The sequence below is a fragment of the Anolis carolinensis genome, chromosome 3, assembly GCF_035594765.1.
Source record: "Anolis carolinensis isolate JA03-04 chromosome 3, rAnoCar3.1.pri, whole genome shotgun sequence".
NCBI lineage: Eukaryota > Metazoa > Chordata > Lepidosauria > Squamata > Dactyloidae > Anolis > Anolis carolinensis.
Genome location: NC_085843.1, coordinates 3122683 through 3147307, shown reverse-complemented (window position 1 = coordinate 3147307; position 24625 = coordinate 3122683). Strand labels below are relative to the sequence as shown.

At 41.8% G+C, this 24625-nt stretch overlaps 1 protein-coding gene across 2 annotated transcripts in view; it reads left to right on the top strand.

Moving 5' to 3' along the window:
- slco2b1 (solute carrier organic anion transporter family member 2B1) overlaps positions 1-24625 on the top strand; it is a 233146-nt gene that overhangs the window by 5078 nt on the left and 203443 nt on the right. Inside the window, exon 1 of one of the 2 annotated variants that reach the window (XM_062974406.1) lies at positions 855-961. The exons of the other annotated variant lie outside the window; for it this stretch is intronic. The gene's annotated coding sequence lies outside the window, so the exon portion shown is untranslated. Of the gene's footprint in view, positions 1-854; positions 962-24625 lie in introns of those variants that run through there. 2 annotated transcript variants of the gene reach the window in all.

Genomic DNA, 24625 nt, shown 5'->3' with positions numbered 1-24625 from the left:
GCTGCCCTGATGCCATCACTCTTTTTTATATATATATAATATCATTCTATTATTATTCTAGTATTGTTGTAGTATATTATTATATTATTACTATTATATTATTATATTATTCATTATTCATGACTACATTGAAACTACAATAGAGAGAAATCAGCGTGGAAACTGCAAGAGGTACCATAGATCGTTGTACATGGAAATAATGGTAGTAAATAGTTTTTGATTTATTAAATACAGTTATAAATTACAATTACAGTAGAGTCTCATTTATCCTACGTTCTGGATTATCCAACACATTTTTGTAGTCAATGTTTTCAATATATCGTGATATTTTGGTGCTAAATTCGTAAATACAGTAATTACTACATAGCATTAATGTGTAATGAACTACTTTTTCTGTCAAATTTGTTGTATAACATGATGTTTTGGTGCTTAATTTGTAAAATCATAACCTAATTTGATGTTTAATAGGCTTTTTCTTAATCTCTCCTTATTATCCAACATATTCGCTTATCCAACATTCTGCCGGCCCGTTTAGCTTGGATAAGTGAGACTCTACTGTATATATTTTTGTTATTTAAACGATATATATTGTGAAATTATGGTTTTTTTCTCAAAGTGACACACCACCCAAGACATGCTAGGTTTTTTTGGTGAATTTTGACACACCAAGCACAAAAGGTTGCCCATCATTGCTAGGCACTGATGTCTCAATGCTAGGGTTGATTTAGACAACTGTTTTTGCCAATTCCTTCTTCTAAGGTAGTCATTGGAAATTACCTGGCGTTTTCTAAGTGATAACAGAGTTAATACCTCTGGCCTAACCACCTGTAAAAGAGTTAAGCCACTGGAATTAGGGTGTGATGCTTAATGCAATGGCAGTAGTATATAGGTTGTAGTTATACTGAGTAAGTTTGATGAGGGACAGCTGCTGTTCTGGAAAGTGTGTTGGAGAATTGCTGCTGTGAGTAGTGTGAAGTTTGTTTTGTATATGTTGCAAATAGCAACCTTCTTTAAGCCTCCACTAGTAATTTGTTTGTCTATGATTATGTTTGCTTACTGTATTGTATATACAGTAGAGTCTCGCTTATCCAACGTAAACGGGCCGGCAGAATGTTGGATAAGCGAATATGTTGGATAATAAGGAGGGATTAAGGAAAAGCCTATTAAACATCAAATTAGGTTATGATTTTACAAATAAAGCACCAAAACATGTTATACAGTAGAGTCTGACTTATCCAACACTCACTTATCCAACGTTCTGGATTATCCAACACATTTCTGTAGTCAATGTTTTCAATATATCACGATATTCTGGTGCTAAATTCGTAAATACAGTAATTACTACATAGCATTAATGTGTAATGAACTACTTTTTCTGTCAAATTTGTTGTATAACATGATGTTTTGGTGCTTAATTTGTAAAATCATAACCTATTTTGATGTTTAATAGGCTTTTTCGTAATCCCTCCTTATTATCCAACATATTCGCTTATCCAACATTCTGCCGGCCCGTTTATGTTGGATAAGTGAGACTCTACTGTACATAAAAAGTAGTTCAATATGCAGTAATGCTATGTATTAATTACTGTATTTATGAATTTAGCACCAAAATATCAAAATGTATTGAAAACATTGACTACAAAAATGCATTGGATAATCCAGAATGTTGGATAAGCGAGTATTGGATGTGAGACTCTACTGTATATGTTTTGGTATGCAGCTTGTGTGAGGGGTTGCAGACCACATGATCAGATCTGGGCCTGCTCAGAGCTCAGACTCTATTTTAGAACACAGAAATACTTTTGCCATGAGATGCTTTAGATTTCAGACTGCTTAGAGCACAGACTACATTAGATTCCATGAAACTTTGGACTGTTAAGAGCAAACTCATGTTGCTGTTGATTATAATAAAGATGCCCTGTGTTGTCTGCACAGAGAAACGACTTCAGATCCTATCTGAAACTGGATTGACAAGTGATGTCACTGTATGCTGAATACATAAAGGTTGTGAGTAAATCAGATCTGTTGTCGAAGTCTTCCATGGCCGGAATCACAGGGTTATTGTGTGTGTTTTTGGGCTGTTTGGCCATGTTCCAGAAGCATTCTCTCCTGATGTTTTGCCCATATCTATGTCCGGCATCCTCAGAGGCTGTGAGGTATATGGAGAAACTAGGCAAGGAAGGTTAATATATCTGTGGAAGGTCCAGGGTGGGGGAAAGAACTCCTGTCTGTTGGAGGCCAGTATAAATGTTGTAATTAATCACCTTTGTTAGCATAAATGGCCTTCCCAGTTTCACATCCTGGCCTGGGGGAATCCTTTGTTCAGAGTCGTTAGCTGCCCCTGATTGATTCATGTCTGGAATTCCCCTGTTTTCAGAGTGTTTTCTTTACTTACTGTCCTGATTTTAGAGGGTTTTTTTTAAAATACTGGTGGCCAGATTTTGTTCATTTTCATGGTTTCCTCCTTTCTGTTGAAGTTGTCCACATGCTTGTGGATTTCAAGGGCATCTCTGTGCAGTTCTTTCTCCCACCCTGAACATCATTCCAGAGATATATAAACCCCATTTACCTAGTTTCCAACAGACCTCACAACCTCTGAGGATGCCTGCCACAGATGAGGGCAAAACATCAGGAGACAATGCTTCTGGAACATGGCCAGACAGCTGGAAAAACTCACAGCCACCCTAAATCAGATCTGTTGCTTTTAATGAAGTCTACTTTATTTTTGTCTCTTGAGAGCATGATATAGAAACAAGATGTTTTATGGGGGAGGAGATGTATTCTTGGGCACTGAAAAATATCACTCTTGAAGCTCTGCTGTTTTTGTGCATTGGCATAATCTCTGTTCCTAACAGATCAGAGACAACCAGGTTATCAGTCTAACAATTGCCTTGCATAAGTACATGTGGATCTATATCACTAAAGACAAGATTTTCCTCAAAGTAGTTTTTTGGCTCTTCTCTGAAAGATCATACTTTACAAAAGGTTATGATTTTCAAATGGTTGTGAGGTTATGGAGATTCTGGCTTTGCAAAAGGTTATGATCTCTAAAAAGTCGATGCCTTTCCAAAAGTATACTTTGTACACTGTTGCAACAATGGAAAAAGGAAAGCCTTCCTGCTTATTTGGGAAAGAACAAAAGTCTTTGAATGTTTTGTTTGAGTAGAAGACCAATGCAACCGTGTTTTTGGATACCTGGTTCCTTAACCAGAACCAATATGTCAGGGGATGATGGGGTGCAGAGTGGATTCCAAAATTCATCATCCCGGTCTCACCTCCTTCTCCAGACTGTATTCCCATGCGGAGAACCAGCACTGGTCAAGAAACACTCCAGCAGGCGAAGGGGTCAGTTGAAAACCAACTGTTGTTAAACTTTATTTACATATCTATTTACAGTTGCATTTCTCAGCTTCAGAGCATAGCATTCATAGTCCATCTCCAGCGAATGCTCAACACCGAACAACCACTAACAGACGACACTCCCCTGCATTCCACAGACCAAGAAGGAAGTCCCGGTCAAACAAACTTGACCCCATTGGTCCTGTGATACGTGAATCAAAGCAGGTTCTTATTAACTCCATAGTTACTGAAATGCCTTGCCGAAAACTCACACAAAAGGCATTTCTAAAAGCCTAGATTGATTTTAACATTTCACACAATTTACAATACCCTGACACAATAGAGTCACTTCTGCAAGAGCAGGAGTTTTATGACTGCGTAGAACTCCTGACAATAAATTGTCTCCCTTTTAAGTATCAACCAGGGCTGACCCTGCTTAGCTTTTGAGTTTAGGCAAGACCTGGTGCCTTTAGGAAGCTGATTTCTTTCTTCTTTTTTAAAAATATATTTAATTACAAGTTTTATATTTAAAGTTGGAAAAAGAAAAGAATATATATATAAATTGACACGTAGTATAATTTTCACATCGAAAGTGGGAGAACACTGATTGTTTATAGGAAAGTAGGAAATAAGGTATATATATAAAAGAAGAAAAGGAGAAAAAAGGAGAAAGAAAGAAAAATGTTGTTGACTTCCATCTAACTTTAACTGGTTCATAATACATTTTTATATATATATATATTTGTATATATATATACTAGCTGTGTCTGGCCACGCGTTGCAGTGGCAAAGTGGTGGTGGTATTGGTTAAAAATTGTTGTGTAATTTTTATTTGACGTTATCTGCATTTTTTAATTAATTTTATTGTAAGTTATATTTTTATTTATTATATTTTATTATTTTCTTGTATTATTTTTAGTTATTTTCTGTTATTATAGTATTTTATTGTATTAATTTTTTAGTGTTTTTTATTATTTTATATTGGGTTGCTAGGAGACCAAGTTGGAGGAGCTTAGCCTTCTAACTGGCAGCAATTGGATAAAAGCAATTATTCCTCTTTCTCTAATTAGGACTTTATTTTTCTTTTCTTTTTGTTGTATCAACCTAGAGGCGTGGATGATGGGTTGTGTTGTCAAATTTCGAGGTTGGGGGGCCTGTAGTTTTGTTGTTTTGTGGGTCGCCGTGATGCCATCACTCTTTTATATATATAGATATATATAACTGAATGTTCGTAAAGATTGGTAAATCACCACATCCCCTTCGTCCTCATCAGTCTCTCAGATTGTATCTGATTCAGCAGATAGGATCAAATTTCATTTGTTTTAAATAGTCCTTTACCAGGACCCAATTGGTTTCTTTCTTTGGTAAACCTTGGCTTGGAGATAACCAATATGTAAGCTGATTTCTTTGTGACCTGTATTCCAGATTATGAAAATGTAGTGTAGTGTTAGCACATACAATTGTGTTGTGATGGAGTTGGGAAGATGGAAGATTTTGCCAACGATGTGCTGGACTGCCTCTGTGAGCGATCCCATTGAGATGGCCATATTTGTTTCCGTGTACATTCAAATAGTATTTTTTCTATGTTCACTAGGGTTGGGCTTTTGGGGTAAACCTTAATCTGTTTCATGTCCTGGCTTGTGGTGGAGCTCGATCCATTTTTTGGAGGACAGATATCCGCCAGAAGATCCATTTTCTATCAGCCCATTATGGCCGGCTCCGCTTCCTGTCATTTGAGGCATTAAAGCTCTTTTACTCAAAAGGAGTTGCGAGCAGGTGCATGCTTTTAAGGAGGCTTCTTACCTGTTTCTGCTCTAGAGGAGAAGGCATGGGCTCTTCCTGGGCCTGAACGACACACATGGATTGATTTGTACGTTTTGTGTACTTATCTTCATTGTTGGATTATGTTTAGTTGTTGAATGGTTTTAAGTTGTTGTATGGTTTCTTTGCTATGTTGGAAACCGCCCTGAGTCCCTTGAGGAGATAGGGTGGTATATAAATAAAGTTTTTATTATTATTATTATTATATTGTATGACACAGCAAACAAAATAGACATGCTGGATTTCGTTTCACAAAATCTCAAGTCGAACACTTCCCAAGTGTCTAGGACTGTGTGATGTATTTTATTATTATTATTATTATTATTATTATTATTATTATTATTATTATTATTATTATTATTTTTGACACAATGACGTTGTATGACACAGCAAACAAGATAGACATGCTGGATTTCGTTTCACAAAACCACAAGTCGAACACTTCCCAAGTGTCTAGGACTGTGTGATGTATTTTCGGATGATGCGCGCAGATCCCAGTCGGGTGGCCTTTTGCAGTTGGCAGATCATAATTTTGTCAATGTCTACTGTTTCCAAATGCCAACTGAGATCTTTTGGCACGGCACCCAGTGTGCCCATCACCACCGGGACCACCTGCACTGGTTTCTGCCAGAGTCTTTGAAGTTCAATCTTGAGGTCCTGATAGCGGCTGAGTTTTTCCTGTTGTTTTTCGCCAATGCGACTGTCACCTGGGATGGCAACATCAATGATCCAAACTTTTTTCTTTTCCACAACTGTGATGTCTGGTGTGTTGTGTTCCAGAACTTTGTCAGTCTGGATTCAGAAGTCCCACAGTATCTTTGTGTGCTTATTTATTTATTTTTTTATTTATTTATTACATGCTGCACTCTTTCCAAGGCAAGGAGGCCAGGTCTCATTCTTACTCTAGAAGAGGTGCTTGGCAGCAGGCAAGCATTCTCCTTTCCAAGGCAAGGAGGCTGCTCACGAAAAGCAGGATCAGCTCTCACTTGCTTTCAGGTCAAGCTAATTTTTGTATTGAGAGTGGGCTTCTTGTTTTGTGCTCCCAAAGGTGCCATAGTACCGAAGGAAACGGGATCTGAGCACAAGCCTAATGTTTACGTCACCTTGGGTGGTATTGCCACTCCCTTTCCCCTGATGCTAAAACCCTTGTTTCTCAATGCTGTGGTTTTAAGTGATGACAATGCTTGAAATGTAGGGGCTGAAGAGAGAGTTAATGGGGAGAGGGATATGCTAATTTGAACTCTGCTGGTAAAGCACCACAGAAAAGTGGATGGGATTCACCATGGTTAAGTTGCATCAAGGCTTATGTGTTGTTTTGCACACATGCATTAGCAAAGCATCCTATGTGAATAAGTCGATATTGACTGAGACTTGAACCCAGGTCTCCCAGGCCAGCTTCATCTTACATCCACAGAACCCCTTGACACGGCTCCTGTGTGCAGGGCTTCCATCGCTCACGTGGACGGGCGGCTTGGGTGCCTTACCCGTGCCACATAAACGACGGACCCCTTGCACATGCGCGGAAGGGTCCCATTGCCCAAAATAGGCGATGAGACCTTTCCGAGCATGCGCAGAGGGTCGCTCGATTACACGGTGACGTAAGGCACGCAGCTTGCCTTACATCATCGTGCGAGCGAGCTAACCCCTGTGCATGCACGGAAGGGTCCCATCGGCCATTTTGGGCAATGGGACCCTTCCGCGCATGCGCAGAGATTCTGCCACGGAAAAACGAAAGAGGTGGCAGTGGGAGACGGCGGGGCCGCGGCGGCACCACATTTTCACGAAGGCGCCTCCAGTGCGCCCCCTGTTGGTGTGCACCAACAGCGACCGCCTACTTAGCCACGCCGTTGGACCGTCTCTGCATCTACAGAACATTTAAGTATGTAGGAAATGTTGGAAATACCATTATCCCTCCACATTTACGGGTCTGACTTTTGCAGGTTTTGATTATTCACAATTTTGAATCAAACGTTCTCTCTAGGCACCTCCAATTTTGTAGTCAACAATAACACAAAAAGAAGCGGAATTGTTACAATACTAACATGACACAGTTAATTAACAAACTAACAAAACAGAGATCGACATAGGCTCAAACACATACAACTCTACTGCAAACCTCACACGCATTGTCTGTTGGTTTTTACCTCTTATTCTATTCTTTTTAGATAATACTAAAGTATATAACTGCGGTTTTCCTATCAGAAGTACTCTTCTGATTCATAAATCCTACAGTTGACAATTTCCCTCATCTTTGTTGTGAAGAGCCAATAAACAAGCCCCAATCTTTCTTGAAGTTGATGAAAGATTTCTCCTTAATCAGCAGTCATTTGGTGCATCTCAGCTAATTCATAAATCTTTGTGAGCCATTCTTTTTTGCATAGACAGATAAGGCTTTCTCATTTAGAGATCTTGGCTGTCCAAATTGGATTTCCATCTCTGCTGCAATTTTCATGGCCAAATCTTTGACGATTCTAGAGGTTTTGATTGCTTTTGCTTCATTTTATTATCGTACAAACTGAAATTAATGTAAGCAGCTTCGAGAGCTTGCAATACCAATTGGCAATCAGCAAGCAATATTATCTCAAATATATCTCTTGCAACATTATTACGATAGATATAAAAACGAAAGAAACATTCCAGACTATAGCAAACGTATGGCATAAGTTGGGGGGAAATGAGTAATTATGATGAATCCCACTGACTTGCATAGTCTTCGTACTAGTTTACATCATTTGATCTTTCTGTAACATTGAAATCTATACACATAAAAATGAAAATATGTACGTGTATATGTGGCTGGGGTTTCCACTTACACAGACAAGCTCCCGCTTCCATAAATAGCTATAGCTCCCACTACTCAGAAGACATCAATGGCCCCCTTTCCAATGACATTGCAGGTTATAGCGAGCACCATGAACATGTCCAAGAGCCCTGTCAATGTTCTCCACAAACACCATCCTGCCCACCACCCAAGTGAAGGCTTTCATATGGGGTCAATTTCCTCCCAGATTTTCTGTTTCTCCTCCACCACAGACATCCCACTGTTCCTTGCTCTCTCCATTGGTGTGGAATTTGCATGACCCCGCCCACTGCCTCTCCCATAACCCTTTCCTACCCTTTACTGTGGCAGTCAGTAAACAGAGGAATTGATCAGCAGCTGAACATACTGGAGGGGTTTGGGGAGAATTCTCCATGATTTATAGGAGTTGTACAGACTGGGATGTATAGTTCACCTGCAATCTAAGAGCACTCTGAACTCCACCAATGATGGACCTGGAACTAGGCACACAAAATCCCCATGACCAAGAAAAAACACTGGAGATCTTTAGGAGGATTTATAGGAGTTGTAGTTCACCTACATCCAGAGTGCACTACGAACCCAAACAATGATGGATCTGGACCAATCTTGGCATGCGTACCCAATAGGCCCACATTTGAATAATAATAGTACGAATTTTGGTTTACAGATGTTATGTTTAATTGTGTGTTTGTTTTAAAAGGGTAATTATTACAGTTATTGCACCTCAGCACGCAGAGGCTGGTTGCCATGGAGAAGTAGGCGAAGCCAACTGCCGTTTAGTTGAAGAAGTGCAGAGTTTAAAAAAAGAAGGACAGTCTGTGCTCTGATGAGGCACAGGGAAGATTGATTCCAGGTTGATGGGATCAAGGAGACTCAATTGTTCATTTTGAGTCGGTTTTAAATAAGTTTGGTGACTTACTTAATGTAGTCTGTGTCCTGGTAAGGAACAGAGAATTTGTGATAGTATATCACAGGGGTGACTGTGGTTTAAAGTCACTGGAAAGTCCAAGTTTCAGACTTTGGGAACCAATCCCAGCTGGACTCACAGAGATCCATTGAAGTAACGTTTTAAAAGTAGCAGAGAAAGAAGCTTTAACTACTTTAAGTAAAGGGAGTGATACTTTAGAGAGTTGATTCATCTCATCCTAGTATTGTAACTGTTAATAAGAATACCTCTAAGTAAGAAACACCATTATAACCACTAAGCTCTGTGCCTGAATAAACGTGTTATTGTTCTTCCAACACCTAAACCTCTGTCGTATGTATTCTAACCCAAGTTATGCTACCATCTAAAGTGAATAAGAAGAAAAAAAAGTAAAAGGTCTCCTCCCTGAGTCTTAGGTGGTTGCATCTTTCCACATTGGTGGCAGTCAATATTAAATCCTTACAAATTGGTGGCAGTCGATATTAAATCTTTACAAATTCAGTTGGTATTAAATCCTTAAAAATTGGTGGCAATCGATATTAGCTCCTTTACAGCTGTTTTTTGGGGACCCGAACATTTTGGAGTTGTAAGTACTGGGATTTATAGTTCACCTGAAATCAGTGAGCACTCTGAACTTCATCAAAGATGGACTTGGACCAAACTTGGCACAGAGCCCCCATGACCAGCAAAAAATTACTGGAGGTATTTTGGGAGAATTCACCTTGATTCAGGGGAGTTGTAGTTCACGTATGTCCAGAGAGTACTGTGAACCCAAACACAGATGGATCTGGACCAAACTTAGCACACACACCTGATATACCGAAATTTGATTACTGAAGGTCTAGTGCAATGGTTCCCAAACTTATTTGGCCTACTGCTCCCTTTCCAGAAAAAATATTTCTCAGCGCCCCGTGGAAATTTTAAAATTTTTTTTAATAGCAATTAAACAGAAAGATGTATGTATTAATGCATATGGCAAATGCACTTGTGGCCATCACTGCCCCCCTGGATGGCTGCAGCGCCCACCAGGGGGCGGTAGCTCCCACTTTGGGAATCACTGGTCTAGTGGGAACTGACCTTCTTTTCTGGGAGTTGTAGTTCACCCACAATTAGGGAAACTGTGATCTCCACCTATGATGGACCTGGACCAAACTTGAGACACAGGACTCCCATGACTCACTCAACCTACTGGAGGGGTTTGAGGGGATTGACTCACCGGAGTAGGAGTTGTAGTTTACCCTACAGCCAGAGAGCACCCTGAACCCCACTGATGATGCATCTAGAACAAACATGCTCAACATTATTTATTTATTTATTTATTTATTTATTATTCTATCCCGCCACCATCTCCCGACAGGGAGTCGGGGTGGCTAACACGGGACAAAGGCCTGAAAACAAAACAAGTACAACAGTGTCAGGCTCACTTCAAAGGATCAGTCTGAACGCAGATCAAAGATAGCTGCTCTCAAATTCAATCTTTATTGAAGAATACATGACTTTGGAAAAGTCGAGAATGACCTAATGTTTACATACATCTAATTTTATCACTTCTGATGCAACGTAATATCACACGCAAATATCATCATCAAGCCCCACCTTCTGGATCACATTTCTACCATGATTTCTATTCCCACACACTACAGCAATTATAATTGTTTATACTTTCAACTCTGAGTTCCCAGGCTCATTTTATCTTCTCCCGCCAGGTGCTTGCAGGGTTGTTTTATGTTATGAAGTCAGATTCAGGGCTTGGAAATTCAGCCCTGGGATCTGGCTCCATGACATGGCGCCCTCGTTCTCTTCGTCCTCCTCTTCGGTTCTTCTTTCATCATAGTTCTGAAACAAATCAAACAATAACTCTATGTGTCCATTTTGTCCAAAGTCCCCATATACTTTTTCAGTAAGCTGCGATGGAATACTGGGTGTATTTTCCCTAAACTTTTTGGCAATGCCAACTGGAAAGTCACTTCATTGATAACACCCTGTATTCTGAATGGTCCAATATATTTGGGGCCCAGTTTTCTTGAAGGTAGCCCCAATTTGATGTTTTGGGTACTTAACCACACTAGATCTCCTTTATTTAATTTATCGCCTTCCACCCTCTTTCTGTCTGCGAACGCTTTATACTTTTTGTGTGCTTCCTTTAAGGATGCGGTCACTTGACTCCAACATTCTAGCATTTGCGTTTTCCACTTCCCTGCCTCTGTTTCCTCATTTTCTGCCCACCTTGGCAACTGGGGTAAAGGCTGTATTTCATACCCGTAAACTACTTCAAAGGGGGTTTTATTTGTTGCTGAATGTATAGTTGAATTAAAGGCTAGTTCCGCAAAAGCCAACCACCTAGACCAGTCATTTTGTCTCAAGTTAGAGTACATTCGAAGGAACTGCCCAAGCGTTTGCTGAGTACGTTCTACCGCCCCGTTTGTCATGGGGTGAAAAGCAGAACTTAGACTCCTTTCTGCTCCTAGCATTTCCAAGAATTTTTCCCAAAATTTTGCTGTGAACTGTACTCCTCTGTCACTGACTACTCTACTGGGACATCCATGTAGTTTGTAAATATGATTTATGTACAATTCAGCTAGTTTCTCAGCCGATGGTAGTTTCGTCAGCGCTATAAAGTGAGCCTGGTTAGAAAACAGGTCTAATACTGTCCAAATATAACGATGTCCTTTGCTCACCGGCAGTTCTCCCACAAAGTCCATAGCTACACATTCCCAAGGTCTGGTAGGTTCCGCTACTGTTTGTAACAATCCCATAGGCTTCCCTCCTCCCGATTTATTTCTGGCACAATCATCACATTGAACAACATGATTCTTTATGTCCTTCCTCATTCCTGGCCACCAACAATGTTTTACTATTGCCTTTGTTGTTTTTGTAATTCCTGTATGACCAGCGCTCTGGTTGTTGTGAAAACGATGCAGAATCTTAATCCTTAATATTGCTGGGATATACAGTTTCTTGTTTACAAACCAAAATCCCCCCTTCTGTTCCCCCTTTTCTGCGTTGGACGCGATCCATTGATCTCCTTCATAAGACTGTTTAAGTTCATTTCCCCAGTTTCCTTCCCCGCCGAGTTCAACAAAAGCCATGTCCTCCTTTTGGGTTTGTGCTCTTGTTCTGACAGCTAAACCCCATTGTTTGTCAGAGAATATTGTCCCCTCTTTTGCTGTGGTTATGCCTTCGTGTTGAGGCATGCGTGAAAGAGCATCTGCCAAGACGTTCTGCTTCCCTTGAAAAAACTTTAATTGGAAATCGAACCTGCTGAAGTATTGCGCCCATCTAATTTGTTTGGGGGACAATTTTCTAGGAGACTTTAAATACTGTAGGTTCTTATGGTCAGACCAAATTTCAAATGGGATTCCGCTTCCTTCGAGGAAGTGTCGCCAGCATTCTAAGGCTTTTAATATGGCTAATGCCTCTTTTTCCCATATTGGCCAACTTTTTTCAGTTTCGCTGAACTTCCGTGACAAATATCCACAGGGTTTTAAGTTCCCATTTTGATCTTTTTGCAATAGTACTGCCCCATACGCACAGTCTGAGGCATCGCAATGGATTATGAAAGGGCTCCTGATATCGGGGTGTTTTAGGATGGGTCCTTCAGTGAAGCATTCTTTTAAGGTTTCGAATGCCTTTTGGCATTCTGGCGTCCAACTCAGTTTGGCGCCAGGAGCTTTCACTTTTGCTGTCTCCCCTTTCCCTTTTGTTTTTAAAAGTTCTGTAAGGGGTGCGGTTATTTGCGCGAAACCTTTTATGAAGGGTCTGTAAAAATTTGCAAACCCCAGAAATGATTGTAATTGCCTCCTTGTTTGAGGCACTCCCCATTCTTTCACATCTGCTACTTTAGCTGGATCCATAGCTAACCCTTCTGGAGATATCCGATACCCCAGAAAGTCAATTTGAGTTTTATTGAATTCACATTTGGACAGTTTTGCGTACAGCTTTGCTTCTCTTAGTCTCTGCAAAACTTCCCGGACCAATTTTACGTGCTTTTCCTTATCTTCAGTTACAATCAAGATATCATCAAGAAATATGAATACCCCTCTGTACAATAACGGGTGTAGTATTTCATTTATAAGCTGCATAAAGCATCCGCCTCCGTTTTTTAACCCGAAAGGCAAAATTTCGTATTCAAAATGGCCGAATGCGCAGGAAAATGCAGTTTTCCAAGTATCCTCCGGTTTGATCCTTAATTTATGATACGCTTCAATTAAATCCAGTTTAGTAAATATGCTCCCTTTCTTCAATACGGTAATTAAATCCTTGACTAAGGGCATAGGGTATTTATTGTCCTTAGTAATTGCGTTTAAATTTCGATAATCAATGCACAATCTTAGGGAGTTGTCTTTCTTTCTCCTAAATAACACTGGGGCCCCGAGAGGAGAATTGGATGGCTTAATGAAGCCTCGCGCCAGGTTTTTATCAATGTATTTCCTTAATTCCTCCTTCTCCTGCACAGACATGGGATACACTTTTGGTTTGGGTAAGTTTGCTCCTGGGGTTATTTCAATTTCTACTTCTATATTCCTTTTGGGAGGCAATTTACTGGCCTCTTTCTGATTGAAAACATCCACAAAGTCCCGGTATTCAGGTGGCAATAGCTGTGGGTCTATTTCCCCTGCTTCATCTTCCTCGTCCTCCTCTTCTGCAATTTTGCTTATCTCCCATTGCATCTGCTGTTCTTTGAATGCTAGGCTTTTTCCTCTCCAATCTACTTCAGGATTTGCCTGTTCGAGCCATGGTATCCCTAATATTACGTGGTATGTGGCAATAGGGGCTATCACAAAGGATATTCTTCCTTCCCATTTGCCTATTTTACATGGGATTCCTCGTATTTCCTTTGTAGATACTTCCCCAGCAGCGACTGATCCATCTAGCTGCGAAAATGCAATTGGGGAGTCAAGCGCCATCTGCTGGCATTTCAGCGCTCCTGCTAACTCCGGGGTTATAATATTTCTAGAACACCCACAATCCACAAATGCCTTGCAGGTGGCCCGATTTTCTAGCCCTGAGAGGCAGATGGGCACTACTATCATGCGGTTGTCCCGACTCACCAGTTTTTCTGAAGATTCTGGGGCCTGCACCTCCTCTTCCGCGCGCCTCCCGGTTGCTGGCTTGGGCTTTGGGGCTTTTGGCGGCTCCCCCTTCCGGGCCCAGCATTCTGCTGCTCGATGGCCCGTCTTCCCACATACAAAGCATCCCGGTTTAGGTTTGTTGTCGTCTCCTCTGGAGGGAATCCCCGGCCTCCCTCCGGGTCTTTCCTGCTTCCTCGTTTCTCCTCGACCCCTCGCCACCGGTCTTTGCTGGCCGCTGCCGCTCCTGAAGCGCTTTACTTGGGCCAGGGTGGATTCGACGCGCCCCGCTAGTTGAATCCATCCCTGGAGCGTTTCGGGGTCGTCTCTGTGCGCTGCCCAGCTGAAAATCTCGGGGCGCAGTCCCTCTTTAAATAACTCCACTTTGGTCACTTCAGACCATTCTGGTACCCTTTCCGCGAGGTGAAGGAATTCCTCTGCGTACTCGGGCACTGTTTTGTCCCTCTGCTTTATTCCTTTCAGCTGGTCTCGAGCCCTCAATTGCTCCAGCCGGTCTCTGAACCGGTTTTCCAGTGCGGCGAGGAAGCGGGGCACTGACCTCAGGCATGGGTCGCGTCTGGCATGAAGCTGCACATACCAGCTGGCTGCTCCTCGCTTTAGTGTGTTGCCGATGGCTCGAACCCTGCTTGCCTCGGAGGGGAATGTGTGTGCATTGTCTTCCATGTATCCTCTGATGCTAATTAGAAAAAAGTTCAGTTCATCTGATTCCCCTCCGTATTCTAGTTTGAGATCTTCCCTTCTAGGCATCCATTCTGCAGCCCGTTGATGCTGTCTGGGAGGCATGGGGAAGGGTTGCATCAGGTTTCCTCGGGCGGCTCCTTGGAACACGCCGCGCCCCACTCCGGTGGTCATTCTGCGCGGCTCCCGAAAGTCTGCCGCCGCTGTCGGCTCTTCCGCCCATCCGCATACTGGCCTTGCTGTAGCCCCCTCATCTCGCCTTTCCTCGTCGTACGGCACATCCTCCTCCTCTTCCTGGATCCCCCGCTCCTCTCCGCCTTCGTCTGCCAATCCACTGGACCCGATCCCTGGCCCCAGTGGCCTTTCCACCCCGACGCCCATTCGGGGGGTTGGGAGCTCTGTTGGAGATGGCGGCCTCAGAGTTCCCAGGGCTCGCTGACGCTCCACTTCTCGCGCCATTCTGTCCCGGAACTCCAGCTCCCGCCAGTATTCCTCATCTCCCTCGTCCCTTGCCGCCACGGGACTCTGCGTTGACGCTCGCTGGCCCCTCTGGCTCCAATCTCCTTCTTTACTTGGTTCTCTCTCGGCGCCATATCGGCTGGGCTCCTTTTGGAGATTCTCTTCCAATAATGGCACCAATCTCCCCACGGTTTCCGACAGCCTGGATAAATTAGTTTCCAGGATGGATAACCGCAGGGCCACGGTCTCCGGCATACTTCCTCCAGATCCCCAACTGGTTTCTGCAGCCGCAGAGACGCCTCTTCCTCCCCTGGGAATTCTCTGGGTCACGCCGTTCGGCCTGGGGTATCCCGTAGAGGAAGCTATGGCTTGCAGCGTTTCTTCTCTCCTCGGCCGGGCCCCTTGCAAAGGCCTCTCTGCCCCATTTGGGCTTTGATCTCCTTCTTCACTCATTATCACTTCACTGCGAATTCCGCAGGAGGGTGAGAAATGGATTCTCGACTTTAATGTCAGGCTCACTTCAAAGGATCAGTCTGAACGCAGATCAAAGATAGCTGCTCTCAAATTCAATCTTTATTGAAGAATACATGACTTTGGAAAAGTCGAGAATGACCTAATGTTTACATACATCTAATTTTATCACTTCTGATGCAACGTAATATCACACGCAAATATCATCATCAAGCCCCACCTTCTGGATCACATTTCTACCATGATTTCTATTCCCACACACTACAGCAATTATAATTGTTTATACTTTCAACTCTGAGTTCCCAGGCTCATTTTATCTTCTCCCGCCAGGTGCTTGCAGGGTTGTTTTATGTTATGAAGTCAGATTCAGGGCTTGGAAATTCAGCCCTGGGATCTGGCTCCATGACACAACAGTCAAGACATATTACAACAAATAAAACACAGTAAGATCAACATTATAAAAACAATACATTACATAAATCATAAAAACTCATTAAGAGCATGAAATGAGTAAAAACAAAATAAAATGAAATGAACCACCAGGTTGATGGAGGGGGATGGTGTGGAGGGGACATTTGAACTAAAGTGCAGTAATCTATATAAAAGGGTAATGAAATTTCGGCCTAGGACAAAATTTCGGCCTACATCCCAAAAACACTAAACTTGGCAACACAATCCCTCATCCATGCCTCTATGTTCATACAACCAACAGCTCCAGAAAACAGCCAGGCTTTGAGACTGCAAGGCTATTCACTGCTATTCTACCTGGCCAACAAAGGATTCCCATAAGCCACAGCAACGCATGGCCGGGCAAAGCTAGTATAGTTATAAAGTGCTTTGGGGCAAACAACAAGATGGAAACATTTCTTAACTGTTTGATGGGGATGGATGTCTGATTAATTATAGAGAAGGGAAACAGTGCGTGAGAAATATATTAATTTAATTACCAACTTTCAGTACTGCTGGAGTTTTTCAGGTTAGCCTGGCATGATGTGAGTTGCATTTGCATTTTGTACAATTAAAAAAATGACCTTTTCAAATCACCCGGGCAATGCCAGGTACCCAAGCTAGTAATGAATAACTTTGTGAAGTCTTGTGTGGGACCTTGACCCCCAGTAAATGGGGAGAAATAAAATCCCCTTAAGAAATGGTTGATTTGCAGTCAACTAGATCTGTGAAAAGCTTATTTTGCTGTTTTATGTATGCTGTGCTCTTACTTACCTACAAACTGAAATGGCGAAAAGGATTTTGCATTTATCTTACCTACGGATATACATTTCGGCAACACAAGTGCTGCCAAAATCTACGGGAGCTTTTTATATGGAAATCAGAGTCCGAGGCACCGCATCACAACGCATCATCCCTATGGGCAGTCTTTTCCCCTCATCTCCTATTAGGAAATCCATGAACTTTAAATTAACAATTAATTAACAATCTCTGCTATTCAACATCGTGGTTTCCCTGGAGGAATTTGCAGTCATTGCAAACTGTACGACAAATTTCGTCCTTAGTTAAAAATGCAAAATCTTCTTATAGAGTGAGGCAAACTGATGTGTCATTACTACGAGCTATTTCAGTTCTGCTGCAGATTTATTCAATAGGGAAAGGAGTCCTGGGAAAGGATGAAGGTAACTCTTTGGGTTTGGCACATAGAAGAAGAAGGTGATCCCCACTTTGAATGCTCCTAAATTTCATTATTTTAGGGAATGTGAAATATAGCATTTACATTTACAAGTAGGAGATGGACAGCTGTCATGCCCATTCTGTCTGTTGTAGTCTGGCAAGTGTCAGAGGATTCAGAGGATGAGTGGTTTCAAAATGAAGCATCTGAGAGTGCTCATTGAGAACTGCAGATAGGTCAGGCTGACCCGGCTGATGCTTTGCATTCTTTAGATCAGGGGTCCCCAAACTATGGCCCATGGACCAGAGGTGGCCCTCCAAGGTCATTGACCTGGCCCCTGTCCTAAACTTTAAACTTAGGGTTGACCTAAGTCTGCCTGGTCTTTGGAGGTCTCTTTCCTTACCTGGTCTCATGAGATCGTCTAGATGGTCTTTGAAGGTCTCTTTGCTTAGCCACGGCCTTATGAGACCATCTAGATGGCTTTGGGAGGTCACTTTCCTTACCTATGGTCCTATGAGACCATCTAGATGGCCTTTGAGGGTCTGTTTCCTTACCTATGGTTTTATGAGATGTCTAGATGGCTATTGGGGGGTCGTTCCCTTACCTATGGTCTTATGAAACCATCTAGATGGTCTTTGAGAGACCCAGGGCCATCCAGTCCACTCCCCGTCTGCCAGGCAGGAAGACACAACAATCCAAGCTCTTCCAACAGATACCTTTCCAGTCTTTATATAAATACAGTAGAGTCTCACTTATCCAAGCTAAGCGGGCTGGCAGAAGCTTGGATAAGCATATATCTTGGATAATAAGGAGGGATTAAGGAAAAGCCTATTAAACATCAAATTATGATTTTACAAATTAAGCACCAAAACATAATGTTTTATAACTAATTTGACAGAAAAAGCAGTTCAATACGCAGTAATGTTATGCTGTAATTACTTTATTTACGAATTTAGCACCAAAATATCATGATATATTGAAAACATTGACTACAAAAATGGCTTGGATAATCCAGAAACTTGGATAAGCGAGGCTTGGATAAGTGAGACTCTACTGTACCGCCAATGAGGGACATTCTACCACATTCCTTTGGTCAAAGAGGTTTTTGTTGTGGCTCAGCAAGTCACAGTGGATTTCTCAGAAGATGAAGGCTTTGATGGGGTTCAAAATGAAAAGTCTGCTAGTGATCAGGGAGAATTGTAGGCGGAGAAGGCCGTTGCTTGGGATTCTGGTGTTTGTTCCCAAGCAATGAAAAATGATGATTTCAGTTCCCTTGTGAAATGACCCTCGACTGATAAGGAGTTTTCCTGAGAAGTCAGATTAGGTTTGAGAATGGAGGGAGTGAAAAATAGGCTAATTAAACAGTCTGAGAGAATCTGTGAGAAGTCCTTGAAGCCCAAGCGTGTTGGGCATGATCTCATGGCTACTTGGTCTTAAATGAAGTGGTGTTTACTCTGTGCCTTTCAGAGGAGACAACATTGCTTAAGGATGGCATTCCTGTCTCAGCTTTCAGGCTCATGATTCAAGTTTCCCGACTTTGCCTTTGTTCTTGGAAATGTTTGCCTGTTTTAATGCTTATGGTTTTATGTTTGAATGACTGCTGTGGATTTTGGCTCTCTTGACTTCATGTGCTTTGCCATTGATGGATTACTGCTATTTTGTGTCATTTATAATATATTGTATATACTAGGCTTGATCGATCCACGAAAAATTTGATTCTAAACTCGTTGCAAAAGTAGAGGGGGGCAGCGTTTCGTTTTTGAAGGTATTTCCGAATTTTGCCCCCCCAAAAATTTCAAAATTAACGAAAATTCGTTATTTTCTAAATTAATTCGTTAATGGCGGACGCGCATGCGCAATTCCCAAAAACAGCACAGAGGGAGAGGACTTTACAGGACTCTCCCACCCTCATTTTTTGAGTGATCTTCTTCAAACTTGGTACAGTGGTAGAACACATTTAACACTGATAGCTCACCAAAATTTGGAACGTTTCCCTTATCCTCTGATTTTTGGCGAATTTTCATAGCTTTTATAATAAACCATTTTTTAATAATTGCAGAAATCTGTTCCTGGTTTGAAAGTCTTATTTCCTGTTAAATTGGGTTGTCTTTACTGTGAAAGTCATTGTTCTACTTCAGAAACTTTGTTTTTGTGGCTGAAACTTTGTTAAATTGGTGTGTGTGTGATATATACTGTGTATATATAGTCCCTGCATATGTGTGTGTGTGTTTGTGTGTGTGTGTGTATAGGTAAAGGTAAAGGTATCCCTTGACGTTAAGTTCAGTCATGTCTGACTCTGGGGGTTGGTGCTCATCTCCATTTCTAAGCCCAAGAGCCAGTGTTGTCCATAGACACCTCCAAGGTCATGTGGCCGGCATGACTACATGGAGTGCCATTACCTTCCCGCCAGAGCGGTACCTATTGATCTACTCACATTGGCATGTTTTCAAGCTGCTAGGTTGGCAGAAGCTGGAGCTAACAGCGGGCACTCACTCTGCTCCCGGGATTTGAACCTGGGACCTTTCGGTCTGCAAGTTCAGCAGCTCAGTGCTTTAACACACTTCGCCATCGGGGCTCATGTATATATATATAATATACATACACATCCACACAATGTGGAGAATATGTGGAAAGGTAGATAGATAGATAAGTTGGGAGTCACAGCGAAGGCACCTTCCTGGGAGCAAGGTCTAATAATAATAATAATAATAATAATAATAATAATAATAATAATAATAAAAAATCCCTTACAATATCCAAGATGGGTACCATTATTGGCAGAGAAAGCCAAGCTGTAGGAGTTGAAATCCAATCATTTATCCTCCCTATAGAATCAATTTTATATGCATTTTTAGCTACAGAAAAGCTAAAATCAGGACAGTAAAAGAACAACACCCAGAAAATGGGAATTCCAGACAGGAAACAATCAGGGCCAGCTAATACCTCCCAACAAAGGATTCCCCCAGGTAGGAAGCAGCCAGGCTTTGAAGCTGCAAGGCTATTCAATGCTAATCAAGGTGACCAATTGCAACATTCACACTTGCCTCCCACAGACAAGAGTTCTTTCTCCCACCCTGGACCTTCCACAGATATATAAACCCCACTTGCCTAGCTTTGCACAGACGTCAAAACCTCACCGCCGGGCCCCTCTCTGTCTCTCTCGGTCTCTCCATTCCCGGCTCCATCCGCCGCCTTCCCGCCTCAGAGAGACACCAGGCCTGAGCTGAGGCGAGGCGGCGGCGGCGGCAGCCATTTCCCCCCTCCGTCTTCCTCCTCCTCCTCCTCGGCCTCCTTCCCCCTCGCCCCCTCCCATTGGCTGAGCCCGTGACGCCCCTTTTGCTGAGGGGCAAAAGGAAAGGGCCTGAATGGTGGGAGTTTGGGTGATTTGCAAAAGCTTTTTTTTCCTAACGAAAAAAACGACGACATAACGAAAAACGGCCTCTCGCGATTCGAAACCGCGATATCCAGACGTGTGGACAACCAATGCCGTATATTGCTTCAAAACAAACGAAAATAACGAATTAATAACGGTTAACGGGGAAAACGAATTATTTGAGCAAGCCTAGTATATACATATAATATTGATAACAATATTATAATGTAATACAATATAATACTAATAATACAATATGATAATATTAATTATATATATATTACATGTAATATTAGTAATAATGTTACAGTATAGTGGTATAGCTCAATGTAGTAATATATAATGCTAATATTGTGCTATGCTAATAATACAGTAGAGTCTCACTTATCCAACATAAATGGGCCAGCAGAATGTTGGATAAGCAAAAATGTTGGATAATAAGGAGGGATTTAGGAAAACCCTATTAAACGTCAAAATACATTATTATTTTACAAATTAAGCACCATGTTTTACAGCAAATTGACAGAAAAAGCAGTTCAATACATGGTAACGTTATGTAGTAATTACTGTATTTATGAATTTAGCACCAAAACATTGAAATCATTGATTGCATAAACATTTAATACTAACAAATTGACTACAAATAAAGATAGAATTGCATAAAATGAACTTACAGCAACAACATTGTTGAAAATTAAATTTGTAAAACATTCAGTCCTTGCTGCCTAGAGAAACAGCTGTGGGGCCGGGCTATGGCACAGCTGGCTAGTAACCAGCTGCTATAAATCACTACTGACCAAGAGGTCATGAGTTCGAAGCCCGGGTCGGGTTAAGCCTCCGACCATTAATAGCCCCGGCTTGCTGTTGACCTATGCAGCCCCGAAAGACAGTTGCATCTGTCAAGTAGGGAAAATTTAGGTACGCTTTATGGGGGAGGCTAATTTAACTAATTTACAACACCATAAAACTGCCAGCAAAACACGAGGAATGGAATGAGGAAGTACAGCCACTACTGGACAGTGAAGCAACAGCTCCCCCTGTGGCCGGAATCGTGAAGCTGGAAAGATGTTAAATGCCTCTGTGTCTGTCTAAACTGAATGTTGTTTGTCTGTTGGCATTGAATGTTTGCCATATATGTGTTCATTGTAATCCGCCCTGAGTCCCCTTCGGGGTGAGAAGGGCGGAATATAAATACTGTAAATATATATATATATATATATATATTGTATGTACATATAATTTGTAAGCTGCTCTGAGTCTCCTTCGGAGTGAGAAGGGTGGGATATAAATGTAGTTAATAAATAAATAAATAACATTTTACAGCACTTTTGGGAAGTGCCCTTTCCGCATTGTACATGCTTTTCTTAATAAACTTTTGTAGTTTGGACTGTGGTGTGGTGCTGGATGAAAAGGTGTCTCAAGGCTAGAGTATGACATTTTTCAAGTTTTTATACCTGTAAAAAGTGCAAAAGGAATGGAACGAGTGTACATATCACAAGGAGTGCTTCTTTAATGAGAGCCATTGTCTGTCTGTTTCATTCTCCAATCTGTCCACAAGAACAATGATTGAAAAAGCTAAATGAGATCCATTCCCAGGGCCAGGAACAAAGTCCTCTGTGGTTGCATCTCTAGGCGTCTCTTCTGTCTGGGATTTAGCCTTGGGTCAGGAATACGAGCACACTGATTGCATATTGTTTTTTGGGCAACAAAACACATAGTTGTTTCCTGGAGCCGGAAAAACAAAGCAAAGACACCTTGGGGAGAAAACACGTGAGACGCAAAATGGGCCGGAGCATCTTATGTGGGCGGCCTCATCAGATATTCTCCATCTCTTTTGTTACGCCAACATTTCCCTCGGAACAATGCCAAAAAAGTAGCAGAAGGACGGATTTGAAACACTATTTAATGGCAGAATAGGATTTAAGATAATTTGCATATATATACGGGAATAATAAAAGCAAAGATAATACCTTTCTTCATTATTACAGGGATTTTTTTTTTTACAAAAAATAAAGAAGTTGGGTCCAAATCCGATCACATTGTGTGGCAATCAAAGAGCATTATGAAGCAGGCAAAGATAGAATCTACTTTTATATCCTTTGCATAATGGGCAACAAGAACTCCGGCGTGTCTCAAAAAAAGGGTTTATAAATGTGGATGAGCCCTTTCTTCCTTTTGGAGCGTGAATACAGTGGAGAGCGGAAGAAGAATTGGGAACATTGGGTAAAAGAATGGAAATTGTGTGGGAGGAACAAAGAGCTCCAAAGGACAGACATTGGGAAGTCTCTTTCTCCTTGATATTTACCCTGAAAACATCCCAGCACAATTCCATGCACTAAAATGAGGAGATAAAGAAAACAGTAAAGCACAGTCTTAAAACTGCACTTTGGGGAGTACAGGAGTCAGGCTCAGCAGAACTACTAAAATGATGCCTTAAAACTTGTAATAAAATCTTCTTGAGAAGCTTAGACACTTCTTTATAAAAGTTGTCCTCTGGAACTGAGAAAGTATGAAAGGAATAATGATGATGATGATGATGATGCATAATAATCTCACAAAATTTCGCATCTGATGTACATGGATGACCTGAAGCTGTATGGAAAAACGGAAACTGAAATCCAGTCTCTGACTAACACTGTCCAAATTTTTAGCACTGATATCAGCATTGAGTTTGGCTTGGACAAATGTTCGACAGTGGCATTGAAGAAGGGAAAAATCATTGAAAGTGAGGGCATAAATATGCCCAATGGCCAAACAATAAAGTGTCACCAGCCAGAGGCCTATAAATATCTGGGCATATTACAGCTGGACAACATCAAGCATGAACATGTGAAGACTGTAGTCAGCAAAGAATACACACAAAGGGTCAGAAAAATTCTCAAAAGCAAGCTCAATGGAGGCAACACCATCAAGGCCATAAACACCTGGGCCATACCTGTCATAAGATATACTGCTGGCATTATAAACTGGACACAGATGGAACTGGACAATTTGGACAGAAAAACAAGAAAACTCATGACCATTCATCATTCACTGCACCCTCTCAGTGATGTTGACCGGCTTTATCTGCCTAGAAGATCAGGGGGCAGAGGACTCTTACAAGTCAAACAAGCAGTCAAAGAAGAAGAACATGCCCTGGCAGAATATGGAAAGCAAAGTGAAGGCCCTGCTTTGATTGAAGTCAAAAATCAGAAACTCCTCAAAGCACAGCAGACAAAGAATCAGTACAAGAAAACCGCACTACAAACTAGAGCTGACAGCTGGCACAACAAAACACTGCATGGAAAGTTCCTTGACAAAATTGAAGGAAAAGCTGATAAGGAGAAGACCTGGCTCTGGCTCACGAATGGGACCCTGAAGAAGGAGACACAAGGCCTGATCCTTGCAGCCCAGGAGCAAGACATCAGAACAAAGGCAATTAAGACCAAGATCGAAAAATCAGCTGATGATGCAAAATGCAGACTGTGCAAGGAAACTGACGAAACCATTGATCATATCCTCAGCTGCTGTAAGAAAATCACACAGACAGACTACAAACAGAGGCATAACTCAAGTATGCCTCAAGTACCACCTCCCAGCAGCAAAGAACTGGTGGGATCACAAACCTGCAAAAGTATTGGAGAATGAGCACGCAAAGATACTGTGGGACTTCCGAATCCAGACTGACAAAGTTCTGGAACACAACACACCAGACATCACAGTTGTGGAAAAGAAAAAGGTTTGGATCACTGATGTCGCCATCCCAGGTGACAGTCGCATTGACGAAAAACAACAGGAAAAACTCAGCCGCTATCAGGACCTCAAGATTGAACATCAAAGACTCTGGCAGAAACCAGTGCAGGTGGTCCCGGTGGTGATGGGCACATTGGGTGCCGGGCCAAAAGATCTCAGCCGGCATTTGGAAACAATAGACATTGACAAAATCATGATCTGCCAACTGCAAAAGGCCACCCTGCTGGGATCTGCGCGCATCATCCGAAAATACATCACACAGTCCTAGACACTTGGGAAGTGTTCGACTTGTGGTTTTGTGAAACGAAATCCAGCA